This window comes from Triticum aestivum, chromosome 3D, assembly GCF_018294505.1.
Source record: "Triticum aestivum cultivar Chinese Spring chromosome 3D, IWGSC CS RefSeq v2.1, whole genome shotgun sequence".
Taxonomy (NCBI): Eukaryota; Viridiplantae; Streptophyta; class Magnoliopsida; order Poales; family Poaceae; genus Triticum; species Triticum aestivum.
Genome location: NC_057802.1, coordinates 67,150,058 through 67,171,292, shown reverse-complemented (window position 1 = coordinate 67,171,292; position 21,235 = coordinate 67,150,058). Strand labels below are relative to the sequence as shown.

At 43.2% G+C, this 21,235-nt stretch overlaps 1 long non-coding RNA gene across 2 annotated transcripts; it reads right to left on the bottom strand.

Moving 5' to 3' along the window:
* Positions 1-502: 502 nt before the first annotated feature.
* LOC123077472 (uncharacterized) lies at positions 503-5,089 on the bottom strand. 2 transcript variants are annotated; one of them, XR_006436661.1, is made up of 6 exons: positions 2,768-5,089; positions 2,458-2,513; positions 2,275-2,360; positions 1,806-2,190; positions 985-1,074; positions 503-904 (listed from the first exon to the last, which is right to left on the bottom strand). It is a non-coding gene; the product is annotated as an uncharacterized lncRNA (long non-coding RNA). The 2 variants fall into 2 exon arrangements; XR_006436660.1 differs by having other exon boundaries at positions 503-1,074; positions 2,768-5,087.
* Between the last annotated feature and the right edge of the window lie 16,146 nt (positions 5,090-21,235).

Below are 21,235 nucleotides of genomic sequence, written 5' to 3'. Positions count from 1 at the left end.
ATATGCTACAAAAATATCATCTTGTGTTTAAAACCATAGAACCGGCGATCTTTAATAAGGCCATCAGAAAGACATGCATAAGGCAGCATAGTACTAAGGTGACTATGATTTGCCACGGATCCAAGACATGAAAGTCAAACTATAATAATTTGCTCATACACACTATGTGTAATTTAGACATAGATCAATTCAAGTCCAAAAAGAATAGTGATGAACAACGATCCTGTCATAATTCTAATCACAACATATGTTTGAAATATTTTTTTGGTTATACAAAAACAAACAAATAACATGCTTCTTTATAAAAATTAGAACTATTGCTTCCAAGGATGACTACCTAGGTACGAGAATCAATCTGAAGCTGCCTTTGAGTAAACTATGATGCAAGAGGCTTTCAACCAAGAACCAGAATTGGGTTGACTACCCACAAAGGTCAGAACTATTCTTTAGAACTTCATAAAAAGCTAAATTCAATCTACAAATAAATATGAAGAGAGGTTAGTAAGTAAAACTAAGTCATGACTAAAATATTGAGGGGGGGGGGGGATGATTGTTTTTAGTCCAAAGATGAATACCCCAGTATAATAAGAAATAGCATTGTGCAAGCATCGACAACAATAAAAATAGTAGTAGCCTCTCAATCCCTCGCTATCTCTCTACAGCTCTTTACTACTCTCTTTTATTCCTCTCCCAAGACCACACACGACAACAACAACACGCTCAATCTCTCTTCTTCCCCCCAAAATCAGCAGCTAATCTTTCTTCTTCCTCTCAAATCGAACATCAATGCCCAAGCACCGCCAACCACCACACCGATCACTCGATCATGCATTCTGTCGTCCAGACGCACTGCACGCATGCACCACTGCCCCGCCTCTCTCTCCAACGGCTCACCCCCGCCCCACTGCGATCAAGGCAGACAAAAAGAGTATGATGTCCTTTATTAACTTTATTAATTGTCACATGGTTCATCAAAGAAATTACCTAGACCAACATTCATCAACAAGAAAACACCACGTATGGCACAAGCTGATGTGTTAGCTTCCTGGGGTAATGCTGGAAGGTCTTCACAACCTGGATAAGTAAAGTTTGAAAGGTTATAACCTCGACTAACAGAATAAAATGAATTTTAATGCACACACATGTAGATACATCTCTATTATTTTCTGCTCTTATTTTTAGAATCAGATAGCCAACTTTTTCATTAGAATCAGAGTGAAGCCCATATACTACTTGCTCACAAGTCCTTGACAATGGAAAACTTTGACATCCTCCTTCGTGATCTTAAACACTTGTAGGTAATTTCCTCCTTCATGCTTTTGAACTCTTAAATAGTGCACTGCAGCTCCCGCATCCATGAGGCATCGTGCCCTGTTAGTGCAATGTAGCTCCCACATCGATGAGGCGGCGCGCTCCATCTCCTGGAGATAGACAAGCCACCGGTGCAGCCGCTGAATCCTCTCATCCCCACTTTAGGATAGCACTGCCCCACTGTAGGATTGTTCTGTGGCAACGCATGGGCAACCATGCATCTATTGCTGACTGGGATGGTGTGCATAAAACTACAGGCTGAACTTTGGATTGCCTAGATAAGCACTTGCACGTAGCATGCCTAACTATTTCCATAGATCAAGGTAATTCAAATGCAATAGACTGGTCCAATGTGGGTGACATGTACACTTAGTATTAACAATCAGAATGGGCAGAAATGACTGACTGAAAGTAGGAATGTCCGGTGTGCAGCGAAGTTTAATTTCTACATAAGAAGGAGGTGAAAGAAGAAAGTTTGACGATTGGGTACGTACCATGCTTACAGTCGGTCGTGGGAGTTCATGTCGGACTTCCAGCCAAGCAGCAGGCATGCCACCTCCTGCCACCACTCGCAGGTCGTCATGTATAGCACCATGTGAGCTCCTCAACCCCGCTCACGCCCCCGGCATCCGTGACCAACAGCCGCATTGTCGTGTTCACCGATAGCCTAATCCCCAGATGGTAAAGTATCAAACAATATGAGCAGTGTCCTAATAAGCCCTCTAGATACTTCACTGGTTTAAGAATCTTTTCCTGACATAACAAATTTTGAATTTTCCTTTGCACATGTTTGATTGAGATAAATTTTGAACTTCCTTTGCCCATAGTAATATATCTGAATCAGCGCCCGCAGAGAATGTAATTTTCATCATAGGTAATCTACAATGGAGTATCAATTTCAGAAAATAAACAACATACTGACCAAAATATATTATGAAGTAAACTGTACAAGATTCAGCTTACCTTTTGCTTGGGAAGAACCTTTCCAATCATTTTATTGGTTCATCTGTCTCTAGTAAGGCACATGCAAACTTCCCTCTATTTGTAGTCTGTAGACATGATCCCAGCGTAAGGTTGAGCAAGCAAACAACTCACATATTGCTGGAAATGATTTAGAAATTATATATTTTAGTAAACATGCCTGACCTGTAAAAAGCCTTGGGTATTTCTCGGTTTTATAGTGCAGAGCTCAACAACTGAAACTAAAAATACATGCTGGGTCAAGACAAGCTGAAACATGGCTTAAAGCACATCACATGAAACATCAGTCTATCCTACGCCATTTGGGTGTGGTGGTGTGGGGGGATGGAGTTCGTTGTCACTGCTCGTTGAAGGTTGATAATATCACTGGAATTTTAATTGTCGGAAGCACATAAGCTAATTTCAACCCTTTGTCAAAAGCCAAAATGAAGGCAACCACATCACATCCCATGAGATAGAAGATTAGAGAACTTACCATCAAGATGGAAACTGGGACGGGTTCCCCTCCGTCGGATGTTTGTAGACGACATCATAATCGGGGCAAGTCATACTATGCCTCTGATGCGTCGGACATTACCAAACGGACAACGGAGGCTTCGCCAGTTCACAAACCCATGGTGTCCACTCCTCGTCGACTCTCATTCCTTCGCCGGCATCATGGGTCGGGCATCAACGAACAGTCCCCCATTGCTGTTGAGCACGGCCTCCAACGTCACAACACCAAAGTTGCAAATTGTCTTGATTTGACTACAACATAGAAAACATCATTCAAATGGCAGATTATAAATATGCAAGAGAAAATTATATTGCGCTATCGGATATATCACACAATCTCTGTTCTTTGTCTTCTCCATGGTGCACACAACAAAGAATGCTAGATTTTGGTCGATGCCTTGAGTTAACTGATGCCTGGTAAATAGATGATCGTGATCCAAAATCTGTACATGTTCAACCATCATTTTATAAGCACCTCCTGTAAGAAGTCTCCAATGGAAAGTAATGTTACTGAATGTTAGGTAAACCTGAACGACATAAAAATCAAGGTTGTACTATTACTGATAGATAGCTAACATGAACCACAAAGAACTTCAAAATAACCTTGTTTAGTCAGCCGTATCTCCTCGAACATTGAGCAGGTCCACACGAGTGCCTCCCCTCCATCTTGAAAGATAGCTGCCAGTAAAGCGGACCGATGTGCATCGTATCATATTGTTCTAGTCATATATAGAACCAATATAGATTATTAGAAAAATGGCATAACTCAATCGGACCAATTTATGCATAGATGAGGGTAAATTAATTGGATAATCAAGAAACGAGACAGAGAGATTCAATCGCTAATCGTTCCCCTACACAGAGAAGCAATTGATCTACTAATGCATGGCAGAATGTATGTCTTGCCCGAAATCAACATAGGAAGCTCCTTTTCTTTCACCAAACATGAAACATCAAGTGTACCCTACCTGCATACAGAACAAGACCAAGATCAACACATGCCTGTAAAATCGAGACCGCCAAATCTGATTCAAACACAAAACAAAAAGGAAGAGCCGCCAAGTCAGGCCGCAACCGCCTGGTCGTAACTGCTGCTGCTAGCAGGCATGTGTAAGAGGAAATCAGGCTGCCCCAACTATACATTGAATTGCCCGTTTATTACCGAAACAGAAAATTACATATTTTCTATTTGATCAGCAATATACTTGGATCGTCATGAAATGCCTTGTGGATATAAAAAAGATCTTCGTCAGTCAGGTGTATAACATCTTCTTAAACTGCTAGTAACTCAGTTTGCTTCAGAATGGATTGTAACATATTCAATAGAAAACACTTGGTTATTATCAGAAGCATTCGGATGATGGTCAACGGGCTGGGTATGACTTGACTACAGATAAGTTTTACTGACAAACAACCACACCAACTTTCAATAGTAGAGCATTGAGCGGCACCCATGTGCTTCTTGTTCACTGGTTTTAGAACTACATCTCCAAATTTCTCCTTGTTCACTGGTTTTCAGAACTACATCTCCAAATTTTGACACAGAAGGCACGCTGACCCATTTGGGAGAACAAATGCAATATAGCAGATAAGAAATCAAATTGGGATTGACCTGCAACGGAAGAGAGGAGATAACAAATCTGTTTAAGATCGAGGAGCGGACACTTGGGCGCAGAGGTACCGCTCAACGGAGTGGTTCGGAGGCCATGGTCGACGAAGGAGAGAGGACGCGGCCCCGCTCGCAGGCGGCCGCCCCACGTGCGTGCACGTGCCCGGCAGTAGCATCTCTTTGTCAGGGACGACCTGATAAACTGGGAGTGAAATCTCACCGGCGACCGGGGTGGAGGGATTGTCACGTCCCAGACGCAGATCTCGCCGTGGCCGCCGCCGAGGCGCCCATCGGCAGCCCTCGGGTAGATCGAACAAGACGATGAGCGCGTGAGGGCGGATGTCTTCCGGGTCGTTGTGCGCTTCCCCTCCCGGCTGCCTTCCGCCGCCTCTGCCGGACGAAGGCGAAGGCGGATCTCGGCAGCGGTGTCCCGATGGCGACCTGGAGGCCTGCAACGATGGTGGCGGCGCCTCCTTTAGGACATCGGCGCCGACTCCTCGATGACTGCTCGGCGCCGGCAAAGGGATCCGTGGCTAGCGCCTGATTTCCGTCGATGTAGCGAATAGATCGGCGGCGTTTCAGGGATCGCGGTGGCGGCGGCGGCATGGCTGCCGTCGTTGTAGCGAATAGATGAGGGTAGCCTCGGTCGTGAGGTTTCTTTCGTGCGAGGGGTCGTCGTTCCCAGGCCCGTCCGTTTCTTCCGGTTTATTTTCGTACGAGGGGGCCTCAGCCGTCGTCCGGTTATTTTCGTGCGAGGTGTCTTCAGTCGACCGGGGGAGGTGGGAGGATGACGAAAAAAAACCAACGAAAATAAACCGCGTGGTCTATTCACCAAGTCGTCCATTAGGAATAGAGACTCCCTCTGTAAACTAATATAAAAGCGTTTAGATCACTAAAGTAGTTATCTAAATGCCCTTATATTAGTTTACGGGGGAGTACTATTTTGGGGTTTATTTAATAAAAAAGTTTACGTTAATTTGGTCTAGTTGGATTTTTGTTTTGTCTCCAGTCTTGTAAAAAAAGGCTGAACAAATTTATAAAAATAATCAATATTATCTGTATTACCAAATGCCCTGCAAAAGAAATTATATATTAGCAAACAAATGTACTATGAAAATATACTTAATGATATATATATAACTAAAAATCTGATGTCAGATTGTTTGGCATGGCAAATCTGATGTTTTTCATGGCAATTTATATTGGCGTGATGATGGAAAATTTAGTTCGCAAGCACGACAATTTCTTGGAAAAAATGAACTGAGGAGAATTTGTCATGCTGAGCAAATAAACTTGTCATCCTGCATGAACATAATTTGCCATGAAAAATGTTTGATTTGCCATGATAAAAAAATCTGACGTGAAATTTGTAGTGAAGTCCTCTCTAGGGTTTGCTCATTAATTTGATTAATAAAAGGTTTATAGGTCTCACACATATCGAAGACGAAGCCACATCTTCACAACTTTGAGGTTGTAAAACGGAGATGAAGTCATGCTCGCAGATTTTCCAGAGTTTCGCCATCATCAGAGCGTGAGACGGTCCATTATCAAAATTCAACTATGAATAACCATCCAAGTGAAGAATTTGCATTTCAGTGGCGCCCATACTTTCCGTGCCATGGGATTGATCACGGTAGGCGCCCATACTTTCCATGCCATGGGATTGATCATGGTAGACGTAATGCCGACAATTTCAGCCTTGAAGGTTAATTTCGTAGAGTAGATACCATTAGGCATTAATTTCCATCTTATCAAATCACTCGATCCAGATGCACATGATATTATTTTTCTTCCAAAGGGCATCAAACTGTTGGATGTAAATCCAGTTAAATCTCTCCTTCAAAGCTCTTGGAGGAAATTATGATAGATTGGGATCAATGAAACAACTCGTTGTTGCAGGGGTAAACCATTTTGTGAGAAGTTACCTTAGCTTTGTGGTGTGGGTGTGTGGTGTTGTGATCCTGTTCACAGGTTTGCACAAGCCTCTCGTAAATTTTAAGTTTTTTTATATAAATTCTATGGTATACCCTTTGACGTACTCTTGAAAAAATGTCCAAGTTAAGTCCATGTTGCAGACTTCTAAAGTTTCCTAGTGGTTGTCCTCCATTGCCTTCTGAACTGAGCATTTCTTCAAACGGGATAGCTCGTAGACATTAGCAGCTAGATCTCTTGGTCTAATATCATTCGACCAAGAAGATTCCTAGAATCTTGCTTTTACTGTGTCGCACATAGTGACAATCATGTCGGCTGCGATAAGGTCGCTATAATAGTTAGAGTGTATTGTAGTATTAATCCTTTACATTGACATTTTTCACCCAAATTGCCTCAATTCTACAAATATTGATCTGGATTACTCCATTTAACGAAACTTTTATCAGCTTTTACCTCATTTAGCGAAAGTTTTTGAAGTTTTTACCCATTTATCAATCAACCATGCAAGTCTCGTCCACCAAGTACACATGGCATGCCATGTCAGTTTTTTTCTCCTGGTGTATTTTTTCACACCTGAGCCGGTCGAACATATTTTTCTCTCACGGAAGTCAAATGTATCTATGCGCCACTTTGACCTGACGAGCTCCCTCTTCACTTCATTCAACTCCTTGTTCGTTTCTTCGACCTATTTTTTCATCAAGCTACTTGCTTTCCGGTGGTGCATCATACTAGACATAACTCCATCGATGCTTTGTACGGCAACAGAACATTCAGAGGAGCTATCTGCAACCTAAAATGATTTTAAAAGGGGTAAAGAAGTGGCAACACTTTCACTAATTGGGGTAATCCAGACGAGAAGTTGTTAAATGGGGTAATTAGTGTCAAAAATATGAAAATAGGCATAAAACTAAAATTCACTCTAATAATTATTGCATAGGGAACCCAAAATAATGCAAGTTCTCAAAGGGTTTTGTCCGTTGATGCCAAAGCCATTGAGATCAAAGGGTAGTTTCACGAACTTGTCCAGGTTAAGGATGCCTAGACTCCCGAGCTCCATTGGAAGAGACAAACCACCTCTAGTTAGCTTTCGGTTTACCTTATGTGAGTTTTGTACAATGATCCATAGGAATGCTATTATGAAGTTATCAATTTTTTCTTTAACCTTGACCAAAATGTCAAGTTGAGTGAAGTAAGATGATAAATGGCACTTCACAATAACTTTGTGACCAACCGTGGCAGTGTGAATTCCACTCTAGGCCGCAAGCTCATAGGCGACTTTGCCCTCGAGGTAATGAAAATCAATTACTTACATGCATGACAGAGAGAGGGATGCTAGGGTATCTTATCAGTAAGTTGAAGCAGCCAGCAGAAAATCATGAAGGACGTCGTCTATGACAATCTTGTTTCAACAAATAGGTGTGACAACTTTCTTTTGAAAATTTACACGTAGAACCATTATCTCGCCAAAGGACCTTAGGATGCTTGAAGGACACTAAATGTCCCTTTTAGGGTCTCTTTGATTTACATGTTCTCTTTGTTCGTGAATACACAGCCTCACATGCATGTACAGAAAATAATTGGGGTGAGCATGATCGAGGAAAACAATTATGTGACCACTCGGTATCCTAAGGCTACTTCTCAGGGAGCAATGCGTTAAATCCATGCGCCCCATTAGATCCCGCCGACGACCTTGCCTCCTCTCTGATACTCTGGGTGAAGCGTGCGATCAAGGGCTGCCTGGCATCAAACACACATGCATTGGATGCCTTCTAGATCCACCATGTCGTGAGGATGATCATGGAGGAAATGCCATTGCGTTGTCACGGCAGGCTAAGAGCCAATGGATGTCGCCCACTGAAAGTGCGTTATATCGACTAGAGGGGGGTGAATAGGCGATTTTTATGAATTCTTCACTGAGGAATTTGCGGGTGAGGAAATTCCTTAGCGAAGAACTACTTGCAGTGGAATAAGTACTCAAAAGTATGCATAGCAGAACACAAGCATGGTCATCATGATGAAATGAAGACGAGCACAGAGTACAGAAAGCGTAAACACGGGATAACACAGGATGAAGACAAACAGACTGAAGAAATTGAACTGAGGAAATTGAGGAAGTCTTCAGTCAAAGTCTTCAAACACAGATATGAATAGCACACAACACAGTAATGATGAAATGAAAGAGTTGAGGAAATAGAACCAGTAAGATTGGTGAAGACAATGATTTGGTAGACCAGTTCCAACTGCTGTCTCAGTTGTACATCTAGTTGGAGCGGCTAGGTATTTAAACCTGAGGACACACAGTCCCGGACACACAGTCCTCGCCGTATTCTACTTGAGCTAAGGTCACACAAACCTCGCCCAATCACTCGTGGTAAGTCTTCAGGTGACTTCCGAACCTTCACAAACTCGATCACTCGGCGATCCACAATTTCCTCTTGGATGCTCTAGACCATGACGCCTAACCGTCTGGAAGAAACACAGTCTTCAAAGGTAACAAGCGTCGGATCCACGCAGGATCAATCTCTTCAGTGATGCTCAATCACTTTGGGTTTGTAGGTGTTTGGGTTTTGGTTTTCCTCACTTGATGATTTTCGCTCAAAGTCCTCGGAGGATGGGATGCTCTCAAATGACAAGTGTCAGTTTCTCTCGGAGCAGCCAACCAGCTAGTGGTTGTAGGGGGCGGCTATTTATAGCCTAGGGAGCAGCCCGTCATGATAAGACATAAATGCCCTTCAATGATATGACCGTTAGGTGGGTAGATATTTTGGGGCAGCTGGCGCATAGCACAGCAATAGTCGGAAATTTGTATCAAATTCCTCAGGGCTATCATGTTCCTCACTGTGTAGGCAATCCGTACTGGCGAATTCCTAACTCCTCGGTCAGAACAAATTCCTCAAAGACCAGAAGAACTTCGTCTCTGACACTGAAGAATATGACTGAACTGTATGAGATTTCCAATGGCTTCACTCGAAGGGATTGGTAGGTGTAGGATTTTGAGTTGAGCATCACATGGAAATATTTCCTTAGTATTTCCTCGACCCCCTTTAACAGTACGGTGTTTCCTATGACTCAAGAAAGAGAAAATGAAACTATGAAAACAAAAGTCTTCACGCTTCATGTTCCTCAAATGAATACCAAGTCTTCAAGGTCACACCAATTTCTTCACTTTCAAAGTCTTCAGAAAGTCTTCAGAAATCCAAAGTCTTTAGTCGAAGAACTTCATTTTTAGGGGTCGAATTTCTCTGTAAATATCAAACTCCTCATAGACTTATAGACCTGTGTACACTCATAAACACATTAGTCCCTTAACCTATAAGTCTTCAATACACCAAAATCACTAAGGGGCACGAGATGCACTTACAATCTCCCCCTTTTTGGTGATTGATGACAATATAGGTTAAGTTTTCAACGGGGATAAACATATGAAGTGTAAATACTGATATTGAGGAATTTGATTGCAAGATATAGAAGAACTCCCCCTAAATATGTGCATAGTGAGGAATTTGCTTTTGAAGCAATGCACACTTGAATAGTAAAATCATGGAGATCTCCCCCTATATCTTGTAATCCATACACGCATTTGACATAATATATGAAGAATTTGAAATGCATGATGAAATATGGTGACAGATGTAATTCAGCATGCGTGCAATAACATTAACGAGGAATAAGCATGCAGAAGAAACAACAAAAGTATCAGGCCACCATAGAGTTTAAGTTTACAACTCGATCCAACAAAGTCATCAGAAGAACGAGAGTTGTAACTTAGAAAAAAACGCCCATATAAGATAGACCCGCTTGAAGACTAACTCAAATTTCTCCCCCTTTGTCATCGAATGACCAAAAGGTTCGAAAATGAGGACTAACGCCCCTGAAGAATATCAAGTTGATGAAGGAGCGTCAGCGTTGTTGGGGTCGTTTGTTGTAGTAAGGCCTGTCGCAGTGTCGTCCAAGTCTTCATGCTCGTCGGTGTCACGCGATGAAGAATAGGAGCTGGCCACCAAGGTCGGAACCTTGACATTCTTGTATTTCTTTGGTGGAGGTGTAGACTAGTCAAAGTCCTCCTTGAGACCCATTTTCTTCAGATCTTCTGCGCTATAAATGTGCGACAGAACAGCCCAGGTACGGTTGAAGGTTTCATGGAGGTAGTAATGGTTTTTATTCACTGCATTGTGGGTAGCAGTCATGTTGTGAAGAATTGAACCAAACTGACGCTTGACCCATTTGTGATTGCGATCAACCTTCTGGTGAAGACTGAGGAGAAGCTCACGATCAGTCATCACCCTGGGAGCTGTGCCTTGAGGATTTGGCTTGGGTGCGTTGGCGGCAGAGTCATGGGTGGCAGAGTCATCATTGGTGGAGTAGGATGCAGCCTTGCGAAATTGACCATGCAATGGACGAATGCCTTCATCAATAACAGAAGTAGCCTTGCCCTTTTCATCAGCTGAGGAAAATGTCTGTTTGAGGACTTCAATCGGGGGCAAGTAGCTGCAATGGTTCAGTGTATCAGCTTTGTAGTTGAGTGAAGACCTTGTTCTGATGAATCTCATAATCCACGGAGCATAAGGCTTCAACTCAAACGATGACATTGCGACATTGGCCAGAGTCCTCATGAAGAAATCATGGAAGTTGACGGGAACGCCATGAATGATATTGAAAAGCAGATTCTTCATGATGCCAACGACTTCTTCTTCATTCGAGTCGTGGCCCTTGATAGGACTCAATGTCTTCGTCAGAATGCGATAGACAGTCCGAGGCACATATAACAATTCCTTCACAAGGAATTTTGTTCTTGGGGCTTGACCTGGCTTCAAAGGCTTCATCAGCACTTGCATATAGTGATCTGTAAGCTCAGGTTCACTGTAGACGCAACAAGCAGTTTCAAGGGGAGGACTGAGTGGCAAAGCACGAAGCAATTCAGTAGCTGGTGCCTTGTAGTGAGTATTTTCAGACATCCAGTCCAGCACCCATGAATTCACATCTTCAGAGTCTCCAGTGATGTGCAGAGTTGCATAAAACTGAAGAATGAGCTCTTCATTCCAATCACATATATCAGTGCAGAAATTTAACAGTCCAGCGTCGTAAAGAACACTGAGGACTGGCATGAAGCACGGCAGAGATTCCATATCGACGTGAGGAATGTGCTCATGATCGAAGACTTTGTCTTTGTTGAACAGCACTGAGGAATAAAAATTTGCCTGGCTGGCAGTCCAAAAATGCCTCTTCCTAATGCGAGCAGAGTCATAGGGGTTTTAATCAGTGAAGAATATGTGCTCGCCGAAGAAATCATCAGCCTTGAATTTTTGCTTCCTTGAGAATGGATCCTTTGGCTTGGGCAGAGGAGTGTCAGTGAGTTGCATCACAACCTCAGGAATCGCAATCTCAGGTTCTTCAGGCTGAGAAATTTCTGGTTCCCCTTCAGTGGCAGTCTGGGCCTTCAATTCTTCGTTTTCATTTTCTTCAGCACTAGCGGCTGGAATGTCTTCATGAGCTTCATCAGATCCCATTTGAACTGTAGTTGCTGGGGACTGAGGAATTTGTTGCAATGGTGTGAAGAGTGGAGAGTTGGGGTGCTGACTTTCCCAAAAGTCATCATTCATCATTGGTGTGGTACAGCCAATGTCCACATCTTCATCTTCCATTTCTTCAACGCCAGCCTCTTCAGCAGTAAACTGAGGCATAGGCGAGGAAACTGTGGGGGTTGAAGGGATTTTATCCACTTCAATTTCTTCATCCATCTGCTCTGACGAAGCAGCAGAAGGATTTTCTTCATCAGATCCGCTAGGGATCACATATTCTTCATCAAAATGGACTATTTCCTTTGATGGCATGGAGGAAACAAGAACATCATCAATTGGATTAGCAAATGAGCTTGTCAATTTCTTCATCTTCTTCGGTGCTGAAGAATCTGAAGGAGCTGATGCTTTCCTTTTCTTCACTGCAGCACGCTCTGCAGCCTTGGTCTTCTTCACATCTAATGCAGATGGAAGAATTGGAGTTGGGGTAGGCGCAGGAGGAGCAGAGGAATGTGGTTGATTTTCTTCAGGCACAACTGATGCAGTTGCCCTGACCTCTTCATTTTCTTCAGGCGCACCACTAGTGGATGCCCTGGCAATTTCATCAGCGGCTGGAATGCAGTCATCAGCCCTGGAACTCACATTTTCTTCAGCAGCCTGATTGTCATCAGTGGTGCTGGCATGTTCTTTAGTTGGCTGAGCAGATGCTTCAGCCTGAGGAATTTCTTGTTGCGATGGGGCTGCAACATTGGAGGTGAACATCTTAGTCAGTTTAACAAACCTGACCTTTGCTCCTTTCCAATCAGCATAGTAAGCATTGAAATCATCGCTGAGGACTTTGATTTCAGACTGGATCTTCACAAGTTCATCAGTTGTCATAGAGACAACGTTGTTCTTCAGGAATTTTTCCTTCCTGTACTGCGCTTTCTTGAGCTGCCTGGCCTTCTCAAATTTCCATGTCTCTTCTTGGATGAAGGCAGTCAGCATATGACTTTGGCCAGGAGTCAGCTTGAAGTCAGGCATAGGAGTGTTTGGGTCCTTGTGCCAGAGATCAATGTAATCGAGGATCAACTTTGGATCCAAAAGCAGAGGCACATTTGTGCCCTTGGCTCTAGCGGCCCTGACTTGCCTATCTCTGATGATTTCAGCAAGTTCTTCATCATCAGCTTCGTCTTCTTTAGACGGCACTTGGAAGGCGACTTGCTTCTTGTGAGGACTTGGGCGAGAGCCTCGTCCAGCAGTGGTTTTTGTCTTCAGCAAAGAGGGTCCTGTTGAAGAATTTGGTGCAGCTGAGGAACTAGCTGAAGCTCCTGAGGCAATAGAGATGCCTGTAGTCCTTTGGCACGTGGCAAGATGCACAGGTGCTGAGGATTTTGTCGGAGCAGCTGAGGACTTTGGAGGAGCAGGAGTAGCGTGAGGAATTGGTCGTGAGGGCTTAGCTGAGGAACTTGGCCATGAGGGCATTGAAGAAGAAGCACTTGGCTTATGCGCAGGCTTCTTTGCCATGGATTTCTTCGGCCTTATAGAGGCCTCAGCAGCAGCAGCAGCAGCAGCAGAGTCTTCGTTGAATTTCCTCACTGCATCTTTTGCCTGTTTGGCCAGCTTGGCCTGGCGCTTGGCCCATTCTTCGGGATAATCTTCACCACGCTTGAGGCTGGTGAGATCAGCTTCTTGGCCAGGTGCCAACGGAGGTCTTGAGCATGGAGGATTGAGTGCGAATTTCTTCATGTACTCGGGAGTCATATACCTGTACTCCCTCCACTCTCTTGCCCATCTCCTCTCTATCTTCTGAATGCGCACCTTGCGCTGATTTTTATCCTCCTCAGGGGGTGTGCAGTACCCAACATAGATGTCCTTAGGGATTTCAAAGGCAGTGTTGATTTCAGGCCTCTTTCCTCCTTTCTGTGGCTTCTTTCCATCAGCCATTTTCTTCAGTTGAGGAATTTGAACAATTGAATTCTCTGAAGAAGTATGCAACTTTTCTTCGAGGAACGCTGCAAATGAGTTAAGTTGATGAGAACCTAGTGATTCAGCAGCGGACATGAGTACCTGTGAACAGAGTATAGTTGCGAGGAATTTGGAGAGGTCATATGCGTTCTCAGAAGATTTTTTAAAAAAGTTTGAGGAATTTGACCAGATGAGTCTTGAAGAATTTCACTAAGCGTTCTTTGTCTTAGGTTCCAGAGTTGTATAGATCGAAGATACACACAATTGAGGAATCTTGAAGAAAAAATGATGCTTAGAGAAACGAATCAAGAACAGATGACATGTGAGGTGTTTAGTGTGTGAAAAATTTGAAGAATAAACACCTTTGAAGATTTTGTAGAAATCATTTGAATCAAGGAGGGCAGTAAAAGTAACTTTTAATTACCCTGAACGAAGAACACGACGAACTGTGAGGTAGAAATGAGAAGTTCATCTGTGCAGATCTTCCACGCCCTAACTCGGCGGAGGAAGACGGCTACAGCGGCGGCGGAGTGAAGATTTCCGCGGCCGGTGCGAGTACGGTGGCGACGAGGTCGAGGCAGTGAAGCTCTTCCTCACCGGCGACGATGAAGTAGCAGCGGCGCTAGGGTTTGAGAAGCTCGAGCTGGAGAGAGGTCGAGCGGAGTAAAAGAAGTGAGGAAAGGGAGAGGGGGTATTTATAGCCACGGTGAAAAACTGTTCGCCCGAAGAAATTGGACGAACGTGCCCCTGACCCTTCTCATTCGCTTGACATGTGTCACCCACGTACTGAGAAGTGGAGATCGTCGGTGAATAGATAAGTATTTCGTGGGATGCGGAACGGTTTGAGCGGCAAAGCCGAAAATTTGGATAAGATAAGTTAAAAGTTTCGTTCGCAAATTCTTCAGCTGACAAGGACATAGTTAAGATTTTGAACGAGTTTCAAATAGAACGCATATGAAGAATTTATGAATAGATTGGGTTGAGTATAGCATAGAGGGGGAAGGGTCCGATCACATTCACTTAGCAGAAAAAACCAACTTGAAGAATTAGTCATAAGTGAATGCTGTAGAGGACATAAACTCATATATATATATATAGCCAATGAAGAAAAATGACGGAAACAGTGAAGACAATGCAAAGTTGAAGAACATGAACAACTGAGGAATTTCAAAAACTGAGAAAAAACTCAAATTGAAGATTTTCAACTTTTGTGAGGGTTGTCAAAGGCCCTCTCAATAGAGCTATTTTGTCATTGAATCGATGGAGGGAAGACTCCTTCGGTAGGTGCCCCCGACTCTTCCAGTTTCTGGGTGGGATCTTATGGCTTAATCTCTGATTGCGCAGGATGGCGTGACCCACCGTATAAGAATGATGATTTCGGACACCGCGTACAATTGTCGTAGGGCTCTGAGAATCAAATTCTTCATTAATTTCTTCACACTTAGAGTGTTATTCTTCATTGATTGAAGAAAAACGTTTCTTCATGTGTTGCGCATCTAAATCATCAATTTTGCATAAGTGTTAGGATGAGTGTCCTTTTCAAAGAACATTCGAAGATTCTAAGATATTTAGCTCACACCGCAACTTGCTAAATCTCTTCTCATCCAAGGGCTTTGTGAAGATATCGGCTACGTGTTCTTCAGTCTTCACATGCTCAATAGAAATGTCGCCCTTCAACACATGATCTCGAAGAAAGTGATGACGAATCTGAATGTGCTTTGTCTTCGAGTGCTGAACTGGGTTGTGAGCAATCTTGATGGCACTCTCATTGTCACAGAAGAGAGGCACATTCTTCACGTTGACGCCGTAGTCCTTGAGAGTTTGCTTCATCCACAGCAATTGAGCACAGCAAGAACCAGCAGCAATGTACTCAGCTTCAGCAGTAGACAGTGATACGCAGTTCTGTTTCTTCGAGGACCAACAGACCAAAGATCGTCCGAGGAAATGACATGTACCAGATGTTGACTTGCGGTCCACACGATCACCAGCATAGTCAGAGTCAGAATATCCAATGAGATCAAAAGCCGAGCCCTTGGGGTACCATAATCCAAGTGTTGGTGTGTGAGCTAGATATCGAAGAATATGCTTCACAGCCTTATGGTGTGATTCCTTTGGTGTAGCTTGAAATCGGGCACACATGCAAACACTAAGGATAATATCTGGCCTAGATGCACATAAATACAATAAAGAACCAATCATGGAGCGGTATACCTTATGATCGAAGTCAATACCATTTTCATCAGTGCACAGATGGCCATTTGTGGGCATCGGAATTTTGACGCCTTTGCAATCTTGCATGCTGAATTTCCTCAGTACATCCTTGAGGTACTTCTCCTGAGATATGAATATGCCATTGCTTTGTTGACGAATTTCAAGACCTAAGAAGAATTTCAACTCTACCATCATAGACATTTGATATTCTTCACTCATCATATAGTCAAATTCATCACTATAACGTTGGTCAGTACAGCCAAAGATAATATCATCAACATATATTTGGCACACAAACAATTCACCGTCATAAGATTTAGTGAAAAGAGTAGGGTCGAGTGAACCGGGTTTGAAGCCTTTCTTCATGAGGAATTCCTTCAAAGTATCATACCATGCCCGAGGGGCCTGCTTGAGGCCATAGAGGGCCTTATTGAGTCTGAAGACTTTGTCAGGATGCTTTGGATCTTCAAAACCTGGGGGTTGAGCAACATATACTTCTTCCTCAAGCTTACCATTGAGGAATGCACTTTTCACATCCATTTGATATAAAGTGATATCATGATGGTTAGCATAAGCAAGTAATATGCGAATAGCTTCAAGTCTAGCAACAGGTGCAAAAGTTTCATCGAAATCAATTCCTTCAACCTGTGTGTAGCCTTGAGCTACAAGCCGTGCCTTATTCCTCACCACAAGGCCATTTTCATCTTGCTTGTTGCGGTAGATCCACTTTGTGCCAATGATATTGTGCTTGCGAGGATCTGGACGTTTAACCAGTTCCCAGACGTTTAACCAGTTCCCAGACGTTGTTGAGCTCGAATTGATGTAATTCTTCTTGCATGGCCTGAATCCACTCAGGCTCCAGAAATGCTTCATCTACCATAGTGGGCTCTGTGATAGAGACAAAAGCATAGTGCCCACAAAAGTTAGATAAATGTGAAGCTTTTGAGCGTGTGAGAGGACCTGGTGCTTCAATGTCATCGATGATCTTTTCAACTTGCACTTCTTTTGCAACGCGAGGATGAGTTGGTTGTCGTCGAGGAATTTGATCAGCATTTTCTTCAGCACCATTTTCTTCAGCATCTTCTTCAGGTGCATTAGCTCGACGTTCTTCACGTTCTGGAATGAATTCTTCAGCAGATTCTTCGGTAGGAATGACATCCTCAGTAGCCTTGAACTTGATAGTTTCCTCAGGTGCTCGTTCATCTATCACAGAGGGTAGGTGCTCTCTTTGCGAGCCATTAGTTTCATCGAACCGCACATCTACAGTTTCAACAACCTTGTGAAGAATGTTGTTGAAGACTCTGTAGGTGTGCGAGTCCTTTCCGTAACCAAGCATAAAACCTTCATGTGCTTTCGGTGCAAATTTAGCATTGTGATGAGGATCTCTAATCCAACATTTAGCACCGAAGACTTTGAAATAACTCACATTGGGTTTCTTGTCAGTGAGGAGTTCATAGGCAGTCTTCTGGAAGAATTTGTGAAGATATACCCTGTTGATGATGTGGCACGCAGTATAAATTGCCTCAATCCAGAAGTGACGAGGCGTCTTGTACTCATCAAGCATAGTGCGAGCCATCTCAACAAGAGTTCTGTTCTTGCGCTCCACGACGCCATTCTGCTGAGGAGTATAAGGAGCAGATAACTCATGAGTAATACCAAGTTCATCAAGATAGTCATCAAGACCAGAATTCTTGAACTCAGTTCCATTGTCACTTCTGATGTGCTTGATATTCACACCAAAGTTGGTTGAAGCCCTCGAGGAAAATCGTTTGAAGACTTCCTGCACTTCATGTCTGTAAGTAACAATGTGTACCCATGTGTATCGAGAGTAATCATCAACAATAACAAAGCCATGGAGAGATGCATCATTTGTGACTGCTGAGTAATGGTTAGGACCAAAGAGATCCATATGAAGCAATTCAAATGGTCGAGTAGTGGTCATGATAGTCTTCGCTGGATGCTTAGCCTTTTTCATCTTTCCAGCTTCACAAGCTCCGCATAAGTGATCCTTGAGGAATTTGATATTCTCAATGCCAATGACGTGCTTCTTCTTCACAAGCGTGTGCAAATTCCTCATGCCTGCATGATCAAGTCGTCGATGCCATACCCAGCCTTCTGAAGCTTTTGCAAGTAGGCACACGGCTGGTTGTGGTCATGTAGAGAAATCAACAATATACAAGTCTCCTCTCCTAAAGCCTTCGAAGACTTTGGAATTGTCAGCTTCCATAACCACAACACAACGATACTTGCCAAAGACAACAACCATATCAAGATCACAAAGCATTGAGACAGACATAAGGTTGTATCCTAAGGACTCGACAAGCATGACTTTGTCCATGTGTCGATCCTTTGTGATCGCAACCTTACCTAGACCCAATACCTGACTTTTGCCTTTGTCAGCGAAGATAATATGCTTCAGATGCAATGGTGATAAGGGAGCATCCATCAATAGATTCTTGTCACCAGTCATGTGATTTGTACATCCACTATCGAGGACCCACTCAGTGGCTTTGGGTTGATCATCCTGCAGATGAATTAGTGCAGCTTACGAACTTCATATACTTCATAAGTGAAGAATATGACATCACAATTCATCAGACCAATTTCATCAAGCAATGCAACAGTTAAAACAGTATGAGGACGTGAGAAATGAAAGTTCATTTCTTCATGATTAGCCTGCGTCCTTTCAGGCACTTTTCAGGTCTCCAGCAAATTCATCAGACGTTTGAACACGTCTGGAGACCTGACCCTGCATAGAAGATTAGTTCTTTTTCTTCACCACCCACATCTGAAGGGGTGGCAAAGAGTTCATCACTCTGCGAGCTCCATACGAGAAAGGTTGCTTAGAAGCCAATCCATTTCGTTTCACATAAGAGGAGTTAGGGTAAGCATATGAATAAGCAGAGAAATTTTTCGAGGACTTATGAACATAATGATTAGAAGAATAATGCTCATATTCATAGCCCTTAGCTCTTCCCTGCGAAACAGAGTTGTTAGCACGATGATGTTCATATGAGGACTTTGATCCTTTTGAGGAATATGATCCATGTGAGGAATTCGATCCGTATGAGGACTTGGATCCATATGAAGAATTTGATCCATATGAAGAATTTGATCTGGGGTTCCTATTCTTCACAGGTGGTGTCATGAGGACATTCACCTGAAGACTTTCAAGGCACCTTTTGGGAACCCAGATTTTCTTCATAGGAGAACCGTTCCTGCAGTTAGTGCCAACATATATAGCAAATACTTCACCATTCTGATTTTTAAACAGATTATAGTTGAAGTCAAATGACTCATCAGAAGAATGAGAAGATTCACATGTAAAGCCAGATAAATTAGATGGATCAACTGGAGGTCCCTTTGCAGCAACCCATGAGGTTTTGGGGTACTGCTCAGGCTTCCAATATGTACCATCAGCATTGAGTTTCCTCTCAAAGGCAATACCCTCTTTCCTAGGGTTCCTGTTGAGGATCTGCTTTTTAAGCACATCACAAAGAGTTTGATGCCCTTTGAGGCTTTTGTACATGCCTGTCATGTACAATTCCTTCAGCCTTGCATCGTCAGTGATACTAGCAATGTCCTCAGATGAGGAATTAGTGATAGCAGAGACAGTTGAAGATAGCATTAGGAGCATTTGAACATCCAGGTGAAGAATTAGCAGATTCACGTTCAATGCATTTCAAACATGGAGGAACAAATTCTTCCTGAGCAGCGCTGATTTGGCAAGTAATGAATCGCGCTCCTTCTGAAGATCTTCATAACTCACTCTTAGCTTCTCAAGATCTTGCTTTCTTTGAAGAAATTCATAAGAAAGCTTCTCATGATCAGATAAGAGAGTGTTATGATGACCTTGAAGGTTGTCAAACCTAGTCTGAAGTCTCTGAAGATTTTCAGTCAAGGTTTTAGTGCGATCCATTTCTTCACCCAACATATCATCACTTTTGTCTAACATGTTTTGAACCTTTTCAAAAGCCCTTTGTTGTTTCATAGCAATCTTAGCAAGTTTAGAGTAGCTGGGCTTGAGGTTTTCATCAGATTCATTCTCACTAGATTCAGAGGAGGTATATTTGAGTACCTTGGAACCCTTTTCCATTAAGCAATAGGTGGGAGCGTAGTCATCATTGCCTTCATCAGCCTTGTTGGTGAAGCCATTTTCTTCAGAGTTGAAGATAGACTTGTTGACGAATGCAGTAGCGAGAGCTAGACTCGCTACTCCAGACTCGGACTCCTCAGATTCCTCCTCTTCCTCATGTTCCTCAGATTCAGCTTCAGAGTCCATTTCCTTGCCAATGAATGCCCGAGCCTTCTTGGAGCTGCTCTTCTTGTGAGATGAAGACTTTGAGGATTTTGATGATGAAGATTTTGAGGATTTCTTCTTTTTCTTCGCATCATCAGAACTGTAATCTTGTATTTCTTCTTCTTCGATTCCTTTTCCCACTGAGGACAATCTTGAATGTAGTGTCCAGGTTTCTTGCACTTGTGACAAAGCCTCTTCTTGTAGTCACTTGATGAGGAATCATTGCTCCTTGAGGGTCTTCCAAAGCGACCACGTCTTGGGAACTTCTGGAATTTCTTCACGAGCAGTGCTAGTTCATGGCTCGGTTCTTCAGGATCACCAAGGCTGCTGCCAGAGTCTTCATCTTCAGACTCAGAAACTGCCTTGGCCTTCAGTGCACGTGATCTGCCATAGCTCGAACCATAGAGATCTCTCTTTTCGGCAAGCTGGAACTCATGAGTATTTAGCCTCTCGAGGATATCAGCGGGATCAAGTGACTTGTAATCAACACGCTCTTGTATCATCAATGCCAGAGTATCAAATGAGGAATCAAGCGATCTCAGCAGTTTCTTCACCACCTCATGGTCGGTGATGTCAGTGGCACCAAGTGCTTGAAACTCATTTGAGATGTCAGTGAGGCGATCGAAGGTTTGTTGAACATTTTCAGTGTCGAGTATTTTGAAGCGGTTGAAGAGATTGCGAAGAACATCAACTCGAGAGTCATGCTGTGTTGAGACTCCTTCATTGACTTTGGACAACCTATCCCAGATCAGCTTAGCAGTTTCCAAAGCACTCACTCGTCCATACTGTCCTTTGCTCAGATGGCCACAAATGATATTCTTCGCTTGAGAACCGAGTTGCTTAAATCTCTTCACATCGGTAGCGTTTAGTGAGGGTGAGACAGAGGGAACACCATTTTCCACAAGATACCAGAGATCGTTATCAATTGCCTCA